The sequence below is a fragment of the Somniosus microcephalus genome, unplaced genomic scaffold (genome assembly GCF_052327205.1).
Source record: "Somniosus microcephalus isolate GS21.2 unplaced genomic scaffold, FLI_Smic_1.0 unresolved_chr1, whole genome shotgun sequence".
Classification (NCBI taxonomy): Eukaryota; Metazoa; Chordata; class Chondrichthyes; order Squaliformes; family Somniosidae; genus Somniosus; species Somniosus microcephalus.
The window spans coordinates 64377091-64383648 of NW_028225179.1; positions in this window are offsets into that span (position 1 = coordinate 64377091).

Genomic DNA, 6558 nt, shown 5'->3' on the forward strand with positions numbered 1-6558 from the left:
GAGGGAAGTGTCCCATAGGGTCTGCTCTGACGACGGTGATGCACTATCAACAACACCAAAGACGACGAGTTGAACTTATACGAAGTAGGCTTTTATTGACTAAGAACTGGAGCATGCCTCTGCTAGTGGATCCATCCTAAGAGCTCCCGGGGGAAGGGTGGTGAGTCACCTTTATACCCGGGCTTAGGGGTGGGGCCAGGGGCGGAGACATGCCCGGACCTGTACAGAGTTAACAGTGGTTTACCACACAGGCATGTACAGGTTAACAGTGGTTTACCACATTCACCCCTCGTTTAAAAAAGAGTCCGGCGGGGTGAAGTGTTTCAAAAGTTCGTATACGAAAGTCTCTCCGGGGGTCTTGTCTGCCGTAATGATCTTCGTGGTGCCGGTTGCGGCGGTTCTTTGGCCGCGGCCGCTTCTCGCGTGGGACGGTGCACTGGCGTGTCGTCCTCTTGGGGTAGGGATGGCACCGGCATGTCGTCAGTTCGTGGTAGACACCCCGGTGGTGCGTCGTGGGTAGTGGTGGTGGGTGTGGGTGGAGGTAGTGGATGGTGATCGATGGTGTTTCGGGTGGTACCCGAGGGTGCGAGGTCTCGAATTGAGACTGTGTCCTCCCGCCCGTCAGGATACGCCACGTAGGCATACTGTGGGTTGGCGTGGAGGAGGTGAACCTTTTCGACCAGGGGGTCCGTCTTATGGCTCCTCACGTGTTTCCTGAGCAGGACGGGTCCCGGAGACGTCAGCCATGGCGGTAGTGATGTCCCCGAGGTGGATTTCCTGGGGAAGACGAACATCTTCTCGTGAGGGGTGGCGTTTGTGGCAGTACAGAGCAGTGATCGTATGGAGTGGAGCACATCGGGGAGGACATCTTGCCAGCGGGAGATTGGGAGGCCCTTGGATTTTAGGGCGAGCATGGCGGTCTTCCACACCGTTGCGTTCTCCCTCTCTACCTGTCCGTTACCCCGGGGGTTGTAGCTGGTAGTCCTGCTCGTGGCTATGCCCTTCTCGAGCAGGTACTGGCGCAGCTCGTCGCTCATGAACGACGAGCCCCTGTCGCTGTGGATGTAATTGGGGAAGCCAAATATGGCGAACAGGTCGTGAAGGCACCTGATGACTGTGGCGCTGGTCATGTCCGGGCAGGGGATGGCGAAGGGGAAACGGGAGTACTCGTCAATAATATTGAGGAAGTACGTGTTGCGGTCAGGGGAGGGAAGGGGCCCCTTGAAATCGACGCTGAGACGTTCGAAGGGGCGGGTGGCTTTAATCAGGTGTGCCCTGTCTGGCCTATAAAAATGCGGTTTGTATTCGGCGCAGACCTGGCAGTTCCTGGTCATGGTCCTGACCTCCTCGATGGAGGTTGCGAGGTTGCGAGCTTTAATAAAGTGGAAGAACCTGGTGACCCCCGGGTGGCAGAGATCATTGTGGAGGGTCCGTAGCCTATCGACTTGTGCGTTGGCACATGTCCCACGGGATAGGGCGTCTGGGGGCTCATTAAGTTTCCCGGGCCGGTATAAGACATCGTAGTTGTAGGTGGATAACTCGATCCTCCACCGCAATATCTTATCATTTTTGATTTTCCCCCTTTGTCTGTTGTTAAACATAAATGCTACTGACCATTGGCCAGTGAGCAGGGTGAAACGTTTACCGGCCAGGTAATGCCTCCAGTGCCGTACAGCCTCCACTATCGCCTGGGCCTCCTTCTCGACTGAGGAGTGTCGAATTTCGGGGCCCTGGAGGGTCCGTGAAAAGAAGGCCACGGGTCTCCCCGCCTGGTTAAGGGTTGCGGCTAGGGTGAAGTCGGATGCATCGCTCTCCACTTGGAAAGGGATGGCCTCATCCACTGCGTGCATTGTGGCCTTCGCAATGTCCTCTTTTATGAGGGTGAAGGCCGCATGGGCCTCTGCCGTCAGGGGGAAGGAGGTTGACTTGATGAGGGGCCGGGCTTTGTCCGCATAGTTGGGCACCCACTGGGCGTAGTAAGAGAAGAACCCTAGGCATCTCTTCAGGGCTTTTAGGCAGTGGGGGGGGGGGCAGTTCCAGGAGGGGGCGCATTCGGTCGGGGTCGGGGCCGATGACTCCGTTTTCCACCACGCAGCCAAGAATAGCGAGGCGCGCGGTGCGGAACATACATTTTTCCCTGTTGTATGTCAGATTCAGCCGTTGGGCCGTACGGAGGAATTTTTTTAGGTTGGCGTCGTGGTCCTGCCGGTCATGGCTGCAGATGGTGACGTTGTCTAGATAGGGGAAGGTGGCCTGCAGCGCGTTCTGGTCAACCATCCGGTCCATCTCCCTTTGGAAGACCGAGACCCCGTTGGTGACGCCGAAGGGGACTCGGAGGAAGTGGTAGAGGCGACCGTCAGCCTCAAAGGCCGTGTACTGCCGGTCTTCAGGCCTGATGGGGAGCTGGTGGTATGCCGACTTCAGATCAGTCGTCGAGAATACCCGGTATTGTGCTATCTGGTTGACCATGTCAGATATGCGGGGAAGTGGGTATGTGTCTAATTGCGTGTATCGATTGATCGTCTGGCTGTAATCAATAACCAGGCGCTGTTTTTCGCCGGTCTTTACTACCACCACTTGGGCTCGCCATGGGCTGGTGCTGCCCTCGATAATCCCTTCCCTCAGGAGTCTTTGTACTTCTGATTTAATAAAGCTCCTATCCCCAGCACTGTACCGCCTGCTTTTAGTAGCAATTGGCTTGCAGTCTTTGGCGAGATTAGCGAACAATGGGGGGGGTTTGACCTTCAGGGTGGACAGGCTGCATACTTTGCGCGGCGCCGTGTTTAAATTCTGCTGGCTGCAGACTGTAAGTAGGGGCAGGGGCCCGCCATATGCCATCGTGACGCTCTCCAGATGGCACTGGAAGTCTAACCCTAGCAGTACGGGAGCGCAGAGCTGTGGCAGGACGAGGAATTTAAACTCTCTGTGCTCCACGCCGTTCACTGTCAGAGTCGCTACACAGTAGCCGCCGACGTCCGCCGTATGGGACTTTGAGGCCATAAAGACCTGGTGGCGTGTGCGCATAACCGATAGGGAGTAGCGTCGCACCGTGTCGGGGTGGATGAAGCTCTCCGTGCTTCCGCAGTCGAAAAGGCAATTTGTGGCATGGCCATTTACCTTTACGTTCATCATGGACCTGGCTAGTTGATGGGGCCTAGATTGGTCCAGGGTGATGGAGGCCATCGTCGAGGTCGGTGGGTCGCTGTAGTATTCGCCCGCGCCGAGGGCCTGGTCCCGAGATGGTGTCCAAGATGGCGGCTCCCCCTCGGCTGGTGGTGTCCAAAATGGCGGCCCGCACAGCTCACACGTGGTTGGTGGGGTCCAAAATGGCGGCCTGTACGGTTCACACGCGGCGCTGCTGGAATTGGGGGTCGATTTCGCCCTGCACACTCTCGCGTAGTGGCCTTTCTTGCCGCATTTGGAGTAGGTCGCGTCCTTTGCTGGGCATTGCTGTCTGGGGTGCTTGGCCTGGCCGCAGAAGTAGCATTTCTGGCCTCTGGTCATTGCAGCTGTCGTTGGGCTGCTGGCGGCTTGTGGCCTTACCGGGTCCCAAGATGGCTGCTCCCGTGGCATCCACGTGGCCATCCGGTCAGGGGGTAGGCGTCCATGTTCTGGAGGGCCACCGTCTTCTGCAGGTCGAGCCCCTTCTGTTCCAGCAGCCTCTGCCGAGTATAGTTGGACCTGATGCCGGCTACGTAGGCGTCTCGGATCAGGTCTTCCATGCATTCCTTGGCCGTCACCGCTTTCCAATTACAGTCCCGGCCGAGGACTCTCAGTGCCAGTAAATATTCAGCGCCCGATTCCCCGGGGCGCTGTTTTTGGGTAGCCAGGAGGTGTCTGGCATAGACCTCGTTAACAGGCCTCACGTATTGTTCCTTTAGCGTCGCGATGGCGGCCGCGTAAGTAGTGGCGTCTCGGATGATCGAGTAGACTCGGTGGCTCACCCGTGAGTTCAAGACAAGCCGTTTCGCGTCATCTGTAGTGACGGTAGTGCTGGAGGCCTCCAGGAAGGCTTCGAAACAGCTCAGCCAGTGTTCAAAGTTATTGGCTGCATCTGCTGCTTGAGGATCCAGGGCTAAACGTTCCGGCTTCAAGATTTGCTCCATGTCGAAAATTTAGTCAATAAAATTGATGCACTATCAACAACACCAAAGACTACGGCCTAGAAATTGAGTTTTGGCTTAGCGGCGGTAAATCGGCGCTAACTGCCGTTTCGCGCCGCAATTCCGGTGCTGCGGCACCCGATGCGGTGCGGCAGGCTCGGGAAGTGCAGGCCTCCTCCTTCCCTTAAGGAGGAGCTGCCTGCACCCGGCCGCGGCCCGCGAAAATCTTTTTAAAAATGAGCCCGGCACCTCGGACAAGTGCCGGGCTTGCTTCTGTTCCGGGGGGAAGTCCGGGGAGGGAGCTGCGGCCAGGCGGCCGGCGGGAAAGCGGCCGGCCGCCGCGGGGCCTTTAATGCGCCGGCGCAAAGTCAGGTAAGACTCTGTTGCCAGAGTCTTAGTTGCGGCTGCCACGGGCGAGGTGGCCGCAACTGAATTTCGGCGCTGGGGCCCGTCGCCATGGCAACCGGGACGCTGCGCACACCGATGACGTCATCGGTGCCGGCGCAGCGCTACCGGTCTAGCGCGGCGGAAGGGCCCCAGGCAATTTCGGCGCCGGCGCCAATTGCAGCGCTAGGCCCTCTAGCGCCGCAAAAGCGGCGCTAAGGCAACTCAATTTCTAGGCCTACGAGTTGAACTTATACGAAGTAGGCTTTTATTGACTAAGAACTGGAGCATGCCTCTGCTAGTGGATCCATCCTAAGAGCTCCCGGGGGAAGGGTGGTGAGTCACCTTTATACCCGGGCTTAGGGGTGGAGCCAGGGGCGGAGACATGCCCGGACCTGTACAGAGTTAACAGTGGTTTACCCCACAGACATGTACAGAGTTAACAGTGGTTTACCACAGACGGGAACAGTAATAATTAAAATAAAAGAAATTAGAAGCACAGAAAGCCGCGAGGAGCTGCAGTTTGCCACGGGGACCGCGGAGAGCGGCGTTGGCAGCAGCGCGGGGGGAAGCGCGCGAAGACCATAGGGCGTCGCCATCAAGGCATAAAAACGCCAACAACAGCGCTGGCAGCAGCGGAAAAGGCAGAAAGCGCGGGAGGCGCCATCTTAATCCAGCAGGGAAGAAGGCAAAGCGTGGGAGGCGCCATTTTGTTCAATCGGGGAAGAAGGCAAAGTGCAGGAGACGCCATCTTAGATCTCCAAGATGCCGAAGACTGGCAATATCACTGCCTTCGATAATGCAATAGAAGACTGGACCACGTATGTGGAAAGAGTCGAAGTATATTGCAAGGCAAATGAAGTAGCCGATGAGAAAAAGGCATCGGTACTACTAACCTTAATGGGCGCAAGAACGTACGGCCTATTGCGGAACCTGATCACTCCAGTCAAACCGATGGCGAAGAGTTTTAACAAAATTGTTGATATCCTGCAGGAACACCTAAATCCTACACCGCTGCTGATAGCAGAAAGATTTAAATTCCACAAGAGAAATCAGCATGAAGATGAGAGCAATGCTGATTACCTTACGGAACTACGCAAACTATCAAAGCACTGCCAGTTCGGAGCAGGACTGGCAGATACCCTACGGGACAAATTTGTCTGTGGACTCCTGAGTGAAGGAACCCAGAAGAGGTTACTCTCAGAGAAAGAGCTGACGCTAGATAAGGCTTTCAGCGTGGCAGTATCGTACGAAGCAGCAGCAAGGGGAGCTGTGGAAATACAGCAAAAGCCACAGGAATACGGCACCCATGAAATGACACGGGGATTTGAAAAATGTTATCGCTGCGGCAGAACAACCCATGACCAGAAGGACTGCTGGTCCAAGGACAAAACATGCAGGCAATGCGGAAAGATGGGACACATTGCACGAGTTTGCAGGTCCGGGAAAAAGACTAACGACAACAAAAAGACTACTAAGGAACAGTACAGGAAAGTACAAAAGATGGCGGACAGTAGTTCCGAAGACCAGAAGAGCGATAGTGAATCCGGGAACAAGAGACTAAGCTGTCTCAAATTACACAATGTAATCGCAAAAGAGGATCACCGAATCATTTGGGTCACCCTCACGATAGCAGGGTCCCAAGTCAAAATGGAATTGGTTACAGGATCAGCCCTGACCGTCATGAATCGACAAGACTATGAGCGGCTATTCTCACACATACCCTTGAAAGACACATCCATTGTCTTGAATACATATACGGGGCAGAAAGTATACCCCAGAGGGAAAATAAGGGTGCCTGTTGAATACAACGGCAAGGAAATACAGAAATTGTATCTGTACATACTGCAAGATGGTGGACCACCATTATTGGGATGTGAATGGATCAGAAAGATAACTTTAGACTGGCACTCCATTCAGGCACTGACTGTGGCTGGTAAAAAGGATGACGACGTCACTCCTGGACGATTGTCAAAAATCTTAGCTAACGCTAAAGAGGTATTTCAACAAGGGCTGGGAACTCTTAAAGGCATAACCGCCTCGATAAAAATAGAAGAGAATGCAATTCCCA